This window comes from Bos grunniens, chromosome 3 (genome assembly GCF_055505025.1).
Source record: "Bos grunniens cultivar Pamir isolate PY7600 chromosome 3, Bosgru_T2T1.0, whole genome shotgun sequence".
Classification (NCBI taxonomy): Eukaryota; Metazoa; Chordata; class Mammalia; order Artiodactyla; family Bovidae; genus Bos; species Bos grunniens.
In genome coordinates, this window is record NC_141167.1 from 3,025,702 (window position 1) to 3,043,574 (window position 17,873).

General features: G+C 52.6%; 1 protein-coding gene and 2 long non-coding RNA genes across 10 annotated transcripts in view; 1 reads left to right on the forward strand and 2 right to left on the reverse strand.

The window, feature by feature from the left end:
* HDAC4 (histone deacetylase 4) overlaps positions 1 to 17,873 on the forward strand; it is a 287,523-nt gene that overhangs the window by 149,369 nt on the left and 120,281 nt on the right. The gene's annotated exons all lie outside the window — the stretch shown is intronic.
* On the reverse strand, positions 381 to 2,952 carry LOC147374849 (uncharacterized). Its single transcript, XR_015161471.1, has 3 exons — positions 2,732 to 2,952; positions 2,403 to 2,599; positions 381 to 702 (listed from the first exon to the last, which is right to left on the reverse strand). It is a non-coding gene; the product is annotated as an uncharacterized LOC147374849 (long non-coding RNA).
* LOC147374850 (uncharacterized) lies at positions 5,637 to 7,403 on the reverse strand. The gene is made up of 2 exons (XR_015161469.1): positions 6,585 to 7,403; positions 5,637 to 5,943 (listed from the first exon to the last, which is right to left on the reverse strand). It is a non-coding gene; the product is annotated as an uncharacterized LOC147374850 (long non-coding RNA).

Consider the following 17,873-nt stretch of genomic DNA (forward strand, 5'->3'; position numbering starts at 1 on the left):
GGTGTGTGCAGTGTGGCTCTAAAACCTGGAGAAGAGACGCCCGTGAGCACCAGCCTGCAGGAGGAGGGCTGCGCCGGGGGGCTGCCCATGCCACACGCTGGCCACGGAGTCTTCGCCATGAGCTCCCCCTTAAAAGCTGCTGAAGCGAAAGGCGTTCTTTAAGACTATGTTTTCGGTCATTCTGAGCACTGTACTGGAGAAGGAAATGGCAACCCACTTCAGTATTCCTGCCCGGAGAATCCCCTGGACAGAGGAGCCTGGTGGGCTGCAGTCCATGGGGTCCCAAAGAGTTGGGACACGACCGAGCACACAGGCCCCATTTATATAAGCACTCACTGTACAGTGCGTTCAACAAAGAAATACGAATCTCAGCCCATATGATAATTTGAAAATCAGTATTGACAGTTTCTGTCAAGCCGCGTTTAAATAGAACATTTATTTACGTTTGGCTGTGCTGGGTCTTTGCTGCAGCGAGCAGGGGCTCCTCCAGTCGGGGGCACAGCCTTCTCGTTGCGGAGGCTTCTCCTTGCAGAGCACAGGCTCCAGGCGCGCAGGCTGAGTAGTTGCAGCTCGGAGGCTAGGTAGTTGTGGCTCACGGGCTTGGCTGCCCCGTGGCACGTGAAATCCTCAGGACCAAGGGCCCGAGCCTGCGTCCCCTGCGTCGGCAGGCGGATTCTCAACCGCTGGCCCACCAGGAAGGTCCTAGAGCCACATTTTTGTGATATGGGAGTAGAGACATTTTCAGGTGCGTTTTTGTGTCAATCCTGGTTGAGCTTAAAGTACTCTTTTGACACTTGGCGGTGTGAAAACAAACTGTATGATTTGCAGGAGTTACTCCAGCAGCCCTGTGGGAACCTGCTCCCGTGAATGTGCGCCTTTTACCGTGCGCGGGCAAGCGCCCACGTGGCCCTCCCCACCTCCACCGCGTGCGTTTCTTGTCTGTTCCTGGCTGTGAAAGGCAGCCCTCTCGACAGCCTTTCTGACAATGGTTCTCTTTAAACACAGTCAGTCCTTGTGAAGTCTTACTTCAATAAGAAAGCACCGTCCAGCCTTTCTATTTGTGGGCCACCTTGACTCAAGACTTGAGCTCCTTCCTACAAGAATCTCTCTCACCAGAAAAGTTTGCATTGTAGAAGGCACAAGCTAAAATGCTCTTTGTTTGGGGTTCTTTGTGATTTCTCCACCTTCTCCGTTAACTTTTTATATGTTAACAAGCCTTTCCTTTTTTGCATTTTTTTTCTTGTTTTAAGGTTTTTAGTTGTGAATAGTTCTATTATAAAAGAGAGAAAACATATGACCGTTTGCCTACCACTGGGTCATAACAGCTCCTCCATCACTGCTGTTCTGCGGGGGCGGGGGGGGGAGGGTGTGCGTGTGTGTGTGCGTGTGTGTGTGTGTGTGTGCATGCTCAGTTGTGTCCAACTCTTTTACAACCCCATGGACTGTAGTCCTCTAAGCTCCTCTGTCCGTGGGATTCTCCAGGCAAGAATACTGGAGTGGGTGGCCATGCCCTTCTCCAGGGGGTCTTCCCGACCCAGGGATCTGTGTTAGTATCTATCGTATTTCCTCATTTTTTGGATGAAGTGGAATGTCACCACCTCATCCTTCCCGGGGGGATTGTCTTTTCCTTCCTGGGTGGGGACTTGGGTTGCAGGCAGAGTGACGGGCACCCTGTGGGCTCCCAGGAAGCTCACAGTATGGTGGGGAGAGATGTGGGACTTGAGGGCAGAGGAGGAGGCGAGAGCTGGGCCCTGGCAGAGAGCTTGCACACCCGCTGTGCCAGGGGACTCTACAAACACTTCAGTCCTCCATTCCTGAATCACTTTCGGTTTTTTTTGAAAGTAGATACTTTTTTTCCTGATCATAAAGGCAGCACATGTTTAGTCTGGAAAAGAGGCCTCGTGGTGAGTGTGTGCGGTGCTGGCTGCAGACCCGGCAGGCGAGCTCCCTCGGAGCCGGACCGTGGAGACGCTCAGCAGCTGGATGGGTGCAGGGGCTGGAGGAGAAGCCCCTGTTCCCGGGAGCAACGTGGAGGAAGCAGCCCTGGGGGCCCACGAGAGGCACCAGAGTGCTGGCTGCCAAGGGCCCGCTCCCCACCGGAGGCGAGGGGCAAGGCGGCTTCCCCAGGGTCAGCCGGCAGGTCCATGACGGGGCAGGGGCCCATTTTTGCTCTGCAGGGGCCACCTCTCAGAGAAGGCCAGGGACCTCTAGGCCAGCCCAGCTACTAGGACGAGGTGCCAACCACACAGGAGCCTCGCCGTGGGCACCGTTACCCTCACCCTTAATGTGCGTTTCCATCAGAGTTCCCGAGCTTTCCTTTCAAGGCTGTGTAACAAGGGTGTCATTTTTTTAAAGAGAATTATGGAAACTTGAAGACACTGCCGAAACTCTGAAGAACTTACCCAAACCCGATTTGAAAAAGTGAGGTCTGGCTCCAGCCGCAGATTCCTGAATCTTTCCGAGCGTCTGACCACCGCACCGTGCAAGGGTTACTGAATTGCTTGATCCTCCTCAGGCTTTGGAGCAGGGACCACTTGAGGCTGGCTGGAACTCAGGATGCCTCCCAGGCACGTCTTGCTGTTCTTGTTGTCGGTTCCCTCTGGCGAGAGGAGAGGCGGGGCAGGTGCCTAGCTGAGGACCCACGTGGCCTGGGGAAAGCAGCTGGCCCGGCCCTTCCCCCGCGGGAAGCAGTTCATCCCGGTATCATAATCCTCCCACGGCAAAGCCTCACCCTTGTACTGTCCGCTGGCCCCTCCCTTGTGTGCTTTTCCTGTAAGGCTGGGCTCCTGGGGTCGGGATGGGGCTCAGTGAAGGCCTGATGCCTGCTTCGGGGGCCCCCACGGCTGCCGCCTGCTCAGTGCTGGAAGGGAGAGCGGACTTGGGCTTCCTCGTCCTGGGCCCGTCCTGACGCTGCTTGTCTCTGTTCTGAGCAGGCCAGGGGACTGTCTCCTCTGCTCACAGCCTCTCACATGGCACACATCAGGCTCTCTTTTTGTCCAGTTTCTCCTCCTCCTCCTCCTCCCGTTTCCCAAGGCTCCACCCCTGCCCTCCCGCTTTGGGCTCGGTGGTAAGGAAGTCAGTGCAGGGTCAGGGCTGGGCCCAGCTGTGTTAGCCGCTCAGTCGTGTCTGAGTCTTTGCGACCCCATGGACTGTAGCCTGCCAGGCTCCTCCATCCATGGGATTTCCCAGGCAAGAATACTGGAGTGGGTTGCCAATGCATTCTCCAGGGGATCTTTCTGACCCAGGGATCGAACCCAGGTCTCTGGCATTGCAGGCAGACTGCTTTCCATCTGAGCCCCCAGGGAAGCCCTAGTGGCTCAGCTGAGCTACTGTTAATGCAATGCCTAGGGCCCAGGCAGCAGGATCTGCCTGACTCTCCGAGGCCGTGTGACCTCGAGCCACCAGCACGTCCTCTCTCAGCCTGGCAGAGCGTTGCGGGCCCAGAAAGTGGGGACTGGGAGGGCCCCGCAGTGCTTCCCATCCTTCTCTGTTTGCTGACCCCCAGCTCACTGATACCCTCGGGTCTGCTCGTCCCAGTGCCCCCCCCCAGCATGACTGTGTCACCCCACAACCAGCCCAGAGGCCTTATTACGCCCCCGTGCCCCAGGACAGCTGTTTAAAATGAAGCAAAACTAGCCGGTGTAGAGAAGCTTAATGACAAAGCGCTCGGAGTTAGGTTGAGAACGAGGCTTCACACCTGCTCAGGCTTTTTCTTGGAATCATGTCCGAGGCACGCCTGCTCTCTGCTGCACTGAGCGCAGACCTCCTGAGTGTTTCATGCCCACGTAGCTGTCTTTAACGCCGAGCCTGGCGCACGGGCCTGCCTGCAGAGGGGGGACTCGGGTTGCCGCGGGCCCCCCCCCCCACCAACGGCAGCGCAGGTGCACGTCTGGCTTTGAGCGGCGGCCACGAGAACCGCCGCAGCTCAGCCACCAGCGGCCAGGCCGCCCTCAGCGCTCGGGCCAAGGGGGTGCGCCCCGGAGCCCCCACCTGCCTGGGGACTGAGCTCCCTAGAGAGGAGGGACTCGAGGCCTCGCCCCCTGCCTTGGAGGAACCCTGGGCTGTGGGATTGACAGGCAAGGAGGTGGATACCTCCCCCGGTGGTTCTGGGGAGAAAGCTATGGGTCCCGCGCTGTGGATGGCGTCTCCAGAGGAGAGACAGGCGTGCGCTGGCGCTTCTGCCTCTGGACCTAAATCCAGCCCCGCCTCCCGCTGTTACTTGGCCTTGACAGTTGGTCCCCAGGGCCCTGAGCGGAGCGGAGCCGAGCGTTCCTGCAGCTGTGCGCCCTTGGGGGCAGAGCCGCACCCGCTGCGCTGTCTGCACCATCTGGGCTTTTATGCATCTTTCGGTTCCGAGTGGGCCGGGAGCCTGCGGACCCGGCTGGGTCTGCAGAGAAGGGAACACGTGCCCTGTGGCTCTGCCGCTGCTCCTGGGGCCGCTGCTCCTGTCTCTTTCCCTTCTTCTTGTGTTTCCCAGGCACTTTCACTCAGGTCTCACCAAACCCGGGGCTGCTCTGATGGCTCTGGGGAGCGCTTTCCCTCCCGATACTGAGGACCGGCCCCCTTGTCTGCTGAGGTCAGCTTCCTCCCTGAGGGACATCGGGCAGTGGGGCCACCCTCTCTCTCTGCATGTCTCTCAATTTTTAAAAACATTTATTTATCTGGCTGCACCAGATCGTCCTTGTGGCAGGTGGACCTGGTCCCTGACCAGGGACCGAGCCGGGCCCTGCACTGGGGGCGCGTGGTCTTAGCCTCTGACCGCCGCCCTTCTCTCTGGGACGGCCCTGCTGGCTGGCTCCCTTCTCCTTGGGCAGCAGGTTCCCTGCAAGGTCCTGTCGTCTATCTGTCTGGGTCTGCCTTCCGTGATGACGGCTTTCCTGGCCTGTCTGCTCTGCTTTAAGGCAGAGCACCTAGAGACCAGGGACCCTCCGGGGGTGCGTGCGGCTGGGGCCCCCTGCCCCGCTCAGGCGTGTCTTCCGTGGGGCTGGGAGGCAGGCACCCCTTGTCCACGTGTGTGTTTTGCTCTAGAACCCTGCTCTCTCTGGTTTGCCTTTTATCTGCTATTGTGGAGCTGATTTTTTTTTTTTTAATGCGCACACAGCTTTAGTGGGCTCTGGAGGACTGTTCCATTTGCCATCTTTAACCACCCCCCAATGCCGTGCCCCTGGGTGCCCCGCCCCGGGCTGGCTTCTCGCGCCCTCCTCCCGCACCCCCGCGGCCGCCCCTCCAGGCACCTCTGCCCCGCCTGGCAGGGCCTGGCTCCCAGCTGCGTCCTGGCAGTACCCCTGGTGCGGGGGAGGGAGATTGGATTGTTTGGCGTATTTATGTCTGTCACCGGCTGCCCCGCCCCATTAAGTCTCTACTGTGGTTGTTGCCATAGATGCCGAGTTAGGAAGAGCCTGCTGGGGCCCGGAGCCCTGAGGACCGAGCGGCCCGGTCCAACGAGGCGGGCCCCGGAGGCGGGCGGGCAGGGCTTTGCGCCCCAGGTGCCCCTGATGCGGAAGCGGCCTGCGCCCGCTGGTGCCCGGTGCGGGGAGGTGGGCCACTGGCTGTCTGTCCGCTTTATAGGAAAAAACGGGGCTCCGGCCGCCGTGACCCTACGGTCTGCGCTGATACAGAAAGTGTAGCATGAAACCTTAGTGTCCTCGTGCTGTATTTGAAAGGGGTGATTAGGCGGAAGACACGACGTTTTTCCGGCTCAGGACTCGGTTCTTTTTGGGCGCTGGACGCGCGCCTGATGCCGGGAAGGGAGGGGTGCGCGCACGTTACTGGTGGGTAGGGCACTTTTCGTCTTTTTGTCTCTCTTTTTCTTTTAAACCAGGTTTTCTGTTCTCTTCTTGGTGCTGCGGGGTATGAATGGCTTGTGTCCAGAGTCTGTGAACCCCTTACGGGTGTCTAAAGAAATGTGTTCTGCCAGGGTTAGCTCTCGTCCACGTCTGTTGTCTGTTGGGAAAGCGCTCACACTTAGCCTGCTGTGACTTCTCAGTCTTGTCCCCTAGGAGGGCAGAGTGCCGTCCTTTAAGGAGAAGCTGCACAGCGACTCACACCATCCCGCAGCCGCGGACCCGCACCCGGGGCCCCTGCGTCCCTGGCACGCGGGCTCCCAGGCGCTGCAGTGGGCCGGGGTCTGACCAGTGACCTTGGGCAGCCTTGCGAGGTGGGAGCGGACGGGGAGCAGAGTCGGGAGCCCAAGTGGAGGAGGCGGGCGCGCCTTTCAGTCCCACAGGTGCCCCCTGAGTGCCCCATGTGTCCAGCCCAGGAGGCCCGCCGAGGGCTGCCCACAGTGTCCTGCTGGCCAGGTCTCCCCATGAACCCGCCGCCTGCCCCTCCAAGTGTTTCCAGCGGGACAGGGCGCGTGCAGAGCTGGTGTCGTGGGAGCCAGGGCACCTGTCTGTCTGATCAGGCTTTGTCTGTTTTGTCATCTGTCAAAGAACTAGCTTCTGCCTCTAGTGATACCTGTGTATATTTAGTGTCTCCTCCCTTCATTCCTGTTCTTATTTCTGCTTTTGGTGGGGGTGTGGGCTGCGGGTATGTGGATATCCTTGCTCCAAACTCTCAGGTTGAACGTCTTTTAGCTCACTTACGTTTTGGCCTTTCTTCTTCCTGAGGGAGGTCATGGGGCTCTCTGGAGACAGGTGCAGATGCTTTGGTAAATTCCCATTTGTAGGATTCAAGTTCTAGTTGATAGTAGCTAGTTTGTAGCCTCTGGAAACTTTGTTTGATGCTTCTTTTTTCTTTGAAAAAAGTGACATTTACAAGTGTTTTTCATCTGGAGGTATAGAGTTTTTCAAGTCATCTTTTTGTTATTGATTTCTAATATTATGGGTAGAGATTACCAAGCCTCTGAATTTGAGAGTTGCTTTATGGTCGGTGCTTATGACTCTTCAGTATGTGCTTTAGAAGAGTTGTAGTCTCTAGCTGTCAGAGGCAGGATTCTAAATACGGTCATTAAATCCTACTTGGTGACGGCAGATGATATAGAACACGAGCAGATGCAAGAAGGTCACCAGTGCTGTGGAGGAGAAGAAGCGAGGAGGGACGGGGGAACTCTCGTGGGGAAGGGTCTCTGCAGTTTTAAATAACAGGGTCCAGAAAGGCTCACGGTCAAGGTGGGTTTGGTCCCACTCGCTCACCCCTCCTCCACAGTGATCGTGCTTCCCAGGCATCCGTCAGCACCCTTGGCTCTTGGGACACGTATATTTATGAGTAAAGCCGAGATCCGTGTTATTTGTGGAGCTTAAATTGCGCGCAGGGGCGAGGAGCTGGCATGGATGCAGTGGGCAGGCTGAAGCTGCCCCGCGTGTGTAAATAGGGGGCTCGCTGAGGGGCAGGCGGGCCGGGATTGATGCCGAGGAGTGCACGGTGGTCCCAAGGTCTCGGCTCTGCAGGTCGGGAAGGCGGAGCTGCCGAACAGAGATGGGAGCTCCAGGGGGCTGCCCGCGGGAGCCAGTGAGGGCTGGGGTGGGACACGGGCATGCCGGAAGGGGGCTCTCAGAGCCCCTGCTGGGAGGGGGCTGGGCTGGGGCTGGGGCCCTGGAGTGGCTGCATGCAGCCCACGTGGATGTGACGTCTCGGCAGGGGGCCCTGCCCCCGCATGCCACCCGTGTCCTGGACAGCGCCCGTGGTGCTGTCCTGCGGGCAGCGCTCCCCCAGCCGGGGGCTCCAGGCCGCAGATCAGGCCGCCCACCCCCATGGTGTCGTCCTGCGGGCAGCGCTCTCGCAGCCGGGGGCTCCAGGCCGCCCCACCTGTGTCCTGGACAGCGCCCGTGGTGCCGTCCTGCGGGCAGCGCTCCCCCAGCCGGGGGCTCCAGGCCGCAGATCAGGCCGCCCACCCCCGTGGTGCCGTCCTGCGGGCAGTGCTCCCCCAGCCGGGGGCTCCAGGCCGCAGATCAGGCCGCCCACCCCCGTGGTGCCGTACTGCGGGCAGCGCTCCCCCAGCCGAGGGCTCCAGGCCACGGATCAGGCCGCCCACCCCCGTGGTGCCGTCCTGCGGGCAGCGCTCCCCCAGCCGGGGGCTCCAGGCCGCAGATCAGGCCGCCCACCCCCGTGGTGCCGTCCTGCGGGCAGTGCTCCCCCAGCCGGGGGCTCCAGGCCGCCCACCGCCCCCGTGAGGGCTTGGCATCCCTGCCTTGGCACTGCTGCTGGCAGGGGTGGCGGTAACCATGGTAACGGGTACTCTGCCAGCCTGCCGGCCCTTCAGCCACGACCTGTGCTGGTCGCTGCAGAGGCTCGGTCACTTCCGCCGCCGTCCCCGCATATGCGTTAAGTGTCAGTCACTCAGTCGTGTCTGCGACCCCATGGACTGTGGCCCGCCAGCCGCTTCTGTCCAGGGGATTCTCCAGGCAAGAATGCTGGGGTGGGCAGCCATTACCTTCTCCAGGAGATCTTCCCGACCCAGGGATCGAACCTGGGTCTCCATTGCAGGCAGATTCTTTACCGTCTGAGCCACCAGGGGCTTCAAGTGCGTGAATTTTTGACCGGCGTCCCAGGTGTTCCTTTCAGACACTGAAATCTGAGCCTGACCGCCTTCCCTCCCCACCCCCAACACACACTGCATTCCCACACCACTGGCCCCACTCCCCACCCTGCAGAGCCCCCAAAGGATGCTGCCTTCCTCGTTGGGCACCTTGGTGTCCAGGAGGTGCTTGCTGAAAGAGGCCAGCCCACCCCCCGAGAAGCTGGGGTTGCTCCCTGCTTCACCCCCTGCTGCCCTCCCTTCTCTCTCTGCTGCCAAGTGGAAGAAACACCTTCTATTTTTAAATATTTCAACTGTTACTATTAAGTAATATTGGCTCCTACTGCAACCCAGCTGTTAGGTGAAACCCATAACCAAACGTTAGGGGGTTGCTAAGAGGGAAATTCTGAAATGCTTTCTTCTCTGTGTTATGTAAACTTGACCTTACGTAACTGAAATGGCAAGGACGCTTGCAGAGGAGATCTGTGGCTTTCCTAGACCACCGAAACTATTTTTAATTTTCAGATAATGTGTTTTTTTATCCATGGGGTTTAGGGTAAACCAAATGGCTTTCAGGGGGTAACCTGATTTATGGTAGAGTGAGCACAGCCCAGGCGCAGAGTGTGGGCAGGTGAGGAGGGCCCGGGGCTGCAGGGGTGTGGCCAGATTGAACCCAGGTGTCAGCAGTGACTGTCTGAGCAGCCAGGCAAGGTGCTGAGGACTCTCCAGCCTGGCTCGCCGGTCCCTGCTGGGACTGCAGCTGAGGGCCTTGGGGGCTGCAGGGAGGCTCTTTTAGTAAATGCTTGAGGATGAAACGCTGGGCTTTCTGCTGTTGTTCCTGTCTCACTGTCCCTGCATTGTAATCGTGTGTGAGTTCTCGTCCACTCGCACCGCTTCCAAAGTCACGACGGCAGAGCCCCCGCAGGATTCCTCCGCCAGGCGCCTCCTCTGGGACTCACACGTGTCTTCATCGGCTGCCTTTATATGTGAGAACTCAGAACACGTCCCCCCACCCCCACCCCCCCTTTTTTTTTTTTTTGCACCGAGCTGGCCTGCTTCTATTTTTAGTTTCCCGGAAGCACATTTGTGCAGTTCTCGAAAGCCAAGTTCCCCCACTGCTCGCCAGGTTTTTATTTACAGCCTCTTGCTCAATTTGCGCTTGCAAATATTTCCCAAAGACAGTTTCTCTTCTTGGGGGATGCAGAACAAATTAGAAACAGGCAAAGGATTTTCTGAAGAGCTTTAAGGAGAAGTTCCGAGATAGAGAGTGGGGAGTGGGGTGGGGACCCGACGCCCGGCTTCATCTGGACTCACAGAGTGCCGAGTGCAGATGGTCTGCTCTGTTGATGCACTCCAGATTCCCGGAAAAGAACGCCACAGGCTTCAGGGAGGCCAGGAAGAGTGCAGCCGGCCGGTGGATGTGTCCCTGCGCCAGAGTCACCGCTGCCCTCCTGGACTGCCCAGAGAGGCAGGGAGTCGGGGTGGGGGCGGTTTGGGGACCCAGAGGGCTGAACCTGGAGACCCACGTGCCATCTAAGTCACTTTATTTTCTATAGACTCAGGTTCGGAATGCTTTCTTCACTGTTGATAGTGTGTTTATTACTCAGGAGACTGTTAAAGAAAGCCTGTCTCTTCCAAGCGGCTCCCCAGAGGCTCAGATGGTAGAGTCCGCCCGCGCTTCAGTAGCTTCGGCGGGTCATCTAATCCGACCCTTGAAAGACGCGCACCAGATGAGAATTAAACTTGGGTGGCGGGTAGTACAGCGGCGGCTCCACGCCCGTGCAGTCCGGCTGAAGATACGATTGTCCGGTTTATCGTCGGTTTGCAGCGGTGCGTGGAACGGCTCTTGTTCGCTCTGACGTTTTCCCATGTCCTACCCTCGTCACTCACGGATGGGATCGCAGAGTCGGACACGACTCAGCGACTGAACAACAGCGATGTTGATGTGAGAAATCTGTTTCTTTTAAAATGACTCATTGTCTGCCATCTTTTATCAGTTTAATCCTGTGCAGTTACCAAAAAAATGGATGTTAATAGATGAAACAAAATGTTGATCATTGTACAAAGCTGTACATGAGGGTATTCCCAGTAATCATCTCTGGTTTTGTTCCACGGGGAAAGGGCTTTTTGTTTTGTTTGTAATGTTCCAGCCTGCCTGGTTCTTCAAAACCTCCTGTCATTTCCACAGTTTTGCTCCCATTAAGCACAGACAAACTTTGTCCACATGGCGTGCTTTAGCAATTCTGTGGATTTTCTGTTTCTTGAGTGAGTATTTCCTTTAGTTTCTTTAACTCTTTATTATCTTGTTCCTCTTTTTTTTCTTGAATGAGATATGGCTTAATTTTTTGGTTCCTTTTCGAACTTTCTGAGTCCAATGCTTGTTTCGATTCCTTTTTAAAAACATTGCCTAAGTGTGTAAGACTATGAATTACTCTCTGAGCTCAGTGTAATCCATTCCTGAAATTTTCAGTGTATGATGAGCTCATTAGATCTATTTTATGAGTTCTCTTCACTTTCCTCTCAGATCTGGAGCTTTGGAGCCAGGCGTCCGGCTGAGCTGCTGCTTCTCTTCCGGTCTCACTCGTCTCTTTTTCTGTGGCAGCGTGCACAGGGCTTGGGGCCTGCACGCTGGGTCCTGTGTATGTACGTGGAAACTTTCTGTTTATGTGCCTTGCTCGTCTTAAGCATTTTGTGGGAGTTCGCGAGTCATAAATTCTCTGCTTGCACAGCCTTTCCAGAGGCCCGCCTGCTGCAGCGCTCACTGTGTGGCTCAGGGCCTCCGTGTCCACGTTTCGTGTCCCTCGCGTCAGGTGCACCGGAGCAAGTTCAGGTCTGTGGTCAGTTCTGCGTTCCTGCTCATCCCTTCTGACTTTTCTGCACTGTCCGTCTTGGCTTTCTTTAGAGGACACACACACAGCTCCAGGGCACCCTTTTCTCACGGTAAGCTGTGCTCCAACGGGCTTCCCTGGTGGCTCAGTAGCTAAAAAATGCCTGCAATTCAGGAGAGCTGGGTTTGACCCCTGGGTCAGGGAGATCCCCGGAGAAGGGAATGGCAACCCACTCTATTATTCTTGCCTGGAAAATTCAACGTTCAGAGGAGCCTGGTAGGCTATAGTCCATGGGGTCACAAACGATGACTGATTTACACACACACACACGTGAAATGGGCCTCGTCTTGTGACTTAGACACACGTGAAATGGGCCTTGTCTTGTGACTTTCACACACACACACACAGGTGAAATGGGCCTCATCTTGTGACTTAGACACACATGAAATGGGCCTCGTCTTGTGACTTTCACACGCACACACATACCTGAAATGGGCCTTGTCTTGTGACTTACACACACACGTGAAATGGGCCTCATCTTGTGACTTAGACACACGTGAAATGGGCCTCGTCTTGTGACTTTCACACACACACACGTGAAATGGGCCTCGTCTTGTGACTTTCACACACAAACACACACACACACACACACGTGAAATGGACCTTGTCTTGTTTAGGTTTTGTTTTGGGGCTGACCTTTGCAATACTGATGCTTTGACCTCAGATTTCTTCTGGTTGCTCTTTGCCCGTTCTGTTCTGGGTGCTTCCTAGGTGGACAGTAATTGTCATTTTGTTTTTTACCCAATCTGCTCATTTTTGTGTGAATAGATCCTATTTACACTTGGTGACACAACAGATAGCATTTAGTTCTGAGCTTTTCATCCAGTCTGTACGCTCTGTTTTCTGTGTTAAGTGCTTCTGTGTTGACTTCTTGTCTGTGGGCTCTCTGGCCTCCTCTTTGGTTTTAGGGTGAGTGGTTGTGTTGTCCTTCTGGTCACTTGGGAGGCTGTATCCTCTTTCCACATGTTACTGCGGGATTGTTTACAAGCCCATATATTTAGCTAAATGGCTGTTTCTTGACACAGCCACTTTAGGCAGTGTTCGTGGACGCCTCGTGAGAGATTAGATAATTAGCACATACAGACTCTTTGGCCTTTTTTTTCTTGTTCACTTTCGGATTTTGCTAGTTACAGTGTTATTTTTTGTTCGGGCTATTCTGTTTATAATATATAAATGATATAGTTCAGTTCAGTTGCTCAGTCATGTCCAACTCTTTTTGACCCCATGAACTGCAGCACACCAGGCCTCCCTGTCCATCACCAACTCCCCAGAGTTCACTCAAACTCACGTCCATCGAGTCGGTGATGCCATCCAGCCATCTCATCCTCTGTCGTCCCCTTCTCCTGCCCCCAATCCCTCCCAGCATCAGAGTCTTTTCCAATGAGTCAACTCTTTGCATGAGGTGGCCAAAGTACTGGAGTTTCAGCTTTAGCATCATTCCTTCCAAAGAACACCCAGGACTGATCTCCTTTAGAATGGACTGGTTGGATCTCCTTGCAGTCCAAGGGACTCTCAAGGGTCTTCTCCAACACCACAGTCCTTACTGTCTACCATTTGCTGATTTATTAACCTTAAAGCAGTATTGGCAATTCCTGAGAAAGCTGAGAAAATGAAAATACGTTGTTCCTTCTCCAGCACCTTGGTTTGTTTCATTACAAGTCTGTACAATGTGAGGAACTTTAAGTTAACCCCGAGGTGTCTAGCAGTAGGGCCCAAAGATCCCGTCGGCTGGGTCCTCACCAAGGTGAGGAGGGCACCCTGCTCTTTGGGGCGATGCTGCCGGCTGCCAGGCTGGGCCAGTGGGGCTACCCCACGTGCTCCCTCCTGCCCGGGGGCCAGTGACCCTGGCTCTGCCTGAGCCTCGCTGGTGGCCCAGTCCTCAGGGTGGCCACGGGGTTCCGTTTGTACGTGGAGAGTTTTCAGTGTACCCCTCTTGGGGGTGATATGCTGGTGTGGGGGGGACAGCCTGAAGCGCCTCGCTGGTGGCCCAGTCCTCAAGGTGGCCACGGGGTTCTGTTTGTACGTGGAGAGTTTTCAGTGTACCCCTCTTGGGGGTGATATGCTGGTGTGGGGGGGACAGCCTGAAGCGGAGCCTTGTTTAGACACATCTCCTGTCATTTCTCTTCAGCCACACCAGGGATTGTGGCATTTAGGCGTCGTTGAGGATCCAGGTCCCCAGACAGACCTTCTTTCATGTGCCGGCTCCGCCTCTGCTGAGCCGACGCGTCAGGGTTAAAACCCAGAGCTTCCCTGGTGGCTCAGTGGTAGAGAACCCACCTGTAAAGCAGCAGACGAGGGTTTGATCCCTGGGTGGGGAAGATCCCCTGGAGAGGGAAATGGCAATCCACTCCAGTGTTCTTGCTTGGAGAATCCCAGGGACAGAGGAGCCTGCCGGGCAAAGCCCACGGGGTCGCAAAAGTGAGACAGGACGTAGCAACTAAACCATCGCCAAGCAGCCCGCTGGAGGTTCTGAAGGCCGAGTCGTCAGTGGGAGGGGCTGCAAAAGCTGTGGGTGTCAGAGCGTCTCGTCCAGGAGGCCGGACACTGCCCTGTTCAGGCGCCCACGACGCACAGGTGTAAATACTCAGCGGATGCCCTGTCATCAGCTCTGTTTGTTCCAAGGGCAGTGCGAGTACAATCTGATCACTTAGAGCCAATGCGTTCTGGAGGCTGTTTCTGTTTTCCTCTGAGAGTAAATGCATGTATTGTGCTGAGTTGCTTCAGTCGCGTCTGACTCTTTGCAACCCTTCACACCAAAGCCCACCAGATTTCTCAGTCCATGGAATTCTCCAGGCAAGCATACTGCAATGGGTGGCCGTTTCCTTCTTCAGGAGATCTTCCCGACCCAGGGATCGAACCCTAATCTCCTGCATGGCAGACAAATTCCTTACTGCTGAGCCACCAGGGAAAGCAGGGAAGGAGTTCTATCCTGACGATTATGGAGTCTGCACCATGGCAGCGCGTCTTGCCTTCCTTCTTGTATTGTCAACCCCTCAGCCAGCTCCTCTGCAGTGGTGTTGCCTGGAATCTTGTCTCAGTCAGCATTCACCTTTCAAAGCAATACTTGCTGTATTTTTTTTTTTTTTAAGAAATCCCCTTTTCAGGCTAAAGAAATTTTATTCACAGTTTGCTAAAGGCTTTTTATAATGAATAGTTGTTGGATTGTATAATATGCTTATTTTTATTATGATGAAGTCATTATTAATGCAGTGAATTACATTTATACATGTTCTTTAGAGATGTTGCATTCTCATTGTAAAATGCTGCATGTTTTGGTCAATTATCATTTTTTTTTTTTTTTTTTTGTAGACTGCTGGATTAAGCTTGCTAATAATTCATTTGGGAATTTTGTGGCTGTATTCATGGCCAGGATTGTAATTTTTCTTTTTTATAATGTCTTTGGTTTTTGTAACAAAGTTTTATACTAGCTTCACAGAGGATGAGCATATTTTTCTAGAAGTGTGTCTATTTCTGTAGGTTTTTTAATTGACTGGCTTCAAATTTGTCATTGTATTTTCCATTTCTGCTGTATCTGAATTTTGGTGACCTCTTACATTCCTAATGTTTAAGTCTGTGCTTTACTCTCATTTTCTAAGTCACTCTTATCAGAAGTTAGTCTATTTTATTGATCTTTTCAAAGAACCAGCTTCTAATTGTGTTGCTGTATAATGTATAAGGGTGATCGACATTTTCCATTCATCTATGTATTTACTCTCTCCTCCCATCTGTTTTCCTTGGGTTTATTCTAGAGTTTTTTCTGAAGATACATCTTTCTAGCTTATGAATTATATCCTTATTATTGGCAAGTATAATCATTTAAGTTTGTCAGTTTCCTCCAAGTAAGACCAGAAACTTTCAAGTTACTACAGGTAATTTTTTTCATTATCTTTCCGTTCTGCTTATTTTTAAGTGGTTGTTAGGATTTCCTGTTTGACTCAGAAGATATTTAGAAATGTAATTAAAAATTTCTTTTTAATTTTGTATCATAAAAAAATTTTAGACACATTCAGAAGCAGAATGACAAGTAGCCGGGCTCCTCACGTCCTATGAGCCAACTTGGCAGAGTCAGGTCCTGCCCAGCCGAGTTTGGCCAGTGCCCCACCTCACCTCTTAGCTCCAACCATGGATGTTATGAAGCAAATCCCACTCAGTATATCATATCATCTGTAACTATTCCAGGGCCTGCATCTCTAAAAGACAGGGATCTTCTTGTTTTCAAAATATGTACAATACCATTTTCATATTAATGCAGTACTTGGATGCAATCTCAAAAATGACAGGATGATCTCTGGGATGATCTCTGTTCATTTCCCAGGCAAACCATTCAATATCACAGTAATCTAAGTCTGTGCCCCAACCAGTAATGCTGAAGAAGCTGAAGTTGAATGGTTCTATGAAGACCTACAAGACCTTTTAGAACTAACACCCAGTAAAGATGTCCTTTTCATTATAGGGGACTGGAATGCAAAAGTAGGAAGTCAAGAAACACCTGGAGTAATAGGCAAATTTGGCCTTGGAGTACAAAATGAAGCAGGGCAAAGGTTAACAGAGTTTTGCCAAGAGAACGCACTGGTCATAGCAAACACCCTCTTCCAACAACACAAGAGAAGACTCTACACATGGACATCACTAGATGGTCAACACCGAAATCAGATTGATTATATTCTTTGCAGCCAAAGATGGCAAAGCTCTATACAGTCAACAAAAACAAGACCAGGAGCTGACTGTGGCTCAGATCATGAACTCCATATTGGCAAATTCAGACTTAAATTGAAGAAAGTATGGAAAACCTCTAGACAATTCAGGTATGACCTAAATCAAATCCCTTATGATTATACAGTGGAAGTGACAAACAGATTCAGGGGATTAGATCTGATGAAATGCCTGAAGAAATATGGACGGAGGTTCGTGACATTGTACAGGAGACAGGGATCAAAACCATCCCCAAGAAAAAGAAATGCAAAAAGGCAAAATGGCTGTCTGAGGAGGCCTTACAAATAGCTGAGAAAAGAAGAGAAGTGAAAGGAAAACGAGAAAAGGAAAGATATATATCCATCTGAATGCAGAGTTCCAAAGAATAGCAAGGAGAGATAAGAAAGCCTTCCTCGGCAATCAATGCAAAGAAATAGAGGAAAATAATAGAATGGGAAAGACTGAAGATCTCTTCAAGAAAATTAGAGATACCAAGGAAACATTTCATGCAAAGATGGGCACAATAAAGGACAGAAATGGTATGAACCTAGCAGAAGAAGAAATTAAGAAGAGGTGGCAAGAATACACAGAAGAACTGAACAAAAAAGATCTTCATGACCCAGATAATCACGATGGTGTGATCACTCACCTAGAACCAGACAGACATCCTGGAATGTAAAGTCAAGTGGGCCTTAGAAAGCATCACTACAAACAAAGCTAGGGAGGTGATGGAATTCCAGTTGAGCTTTTTCCAGTCCTAAAAGATTATGCTGTGAAAGTACTGCACTCAATATGCCCGCAAATTTGGAAAACTCAGCAGTGGCCACAGGACTGGAAAAGGTCAGTTTTCATTCCAATCCCAAAGAAAGGCAATGCCAAAGAATGCTCAAACTACCGCACAATTGCACTCATCTCACACGCTAGCAAAGTAATGCTTAAAATCCTCCAAGCCAGGCTTCAATAGCATGTGAACCATGAATTTCCAGATGTTCAAGCTGGATTTAGAAAAGGCAGAGGAACCAGAGATCAAATTGCCAACATCCGGTGGATCATCAACAAAGCAAGCGAGTTCCAGAAAAACATCTACTTCTGCTTTATTGTCTACGCCAAAGCCTTTGACTGTGTGGATCACAACAAATGTGGAAAATTCTGAAAGAGATGGGAATAGCAGACCACCTGACCTGCTTCTTGAGAAACCTGTACGCAGATCAGGAAGCAACAGTTAGAACTGGACATGGAACAACAGACTGGTTCCAAATTAGGAAAGGAGTACATCAAGGCTGTATATTGTCACCCTGCTTATTTAACCTATATGCAGAGCACATCATGCAAAACGCTGGGCTGGATGAAGCACGAGCTGGAATCAAGATTGCTAGGAGAAATATTAATAACCTCAGATATGCAGATAACACCACCCTTATGGCAGAAAGTGAAGAAGAACTAAAGAGCCTCTTGATGCAAGTAAAAGAGGAGAGAGAAAAAGTTGGCTTAAAACTCAACATTCAGAAAAACAAGATCATGGCATCTGGTCCCACTACATCATGACAAATAGATGGGGAAACAATGGAAACAGTGTCAGACTTTATTTTTCTGGGCTCCAAAATCACTGCAGATGGTGACTGCAGCCACGAAATTAAAAGATGCTTACTCCTTAGAAGGAAAGTTATGACCAACCTAGACAGCATATTAAAAAACAGAGACGTTACTTTGCCAACAAAGGTCCGTCCAGTCAAGGCTATGGTTTTTCCAGTGGTCATGTATGGATATGAGAGTTGGACTAAGAAGAAAGCTGAGCACCGAAGAATTGATGCTTTTGAACTGTGGTTTTGGAGAAGACT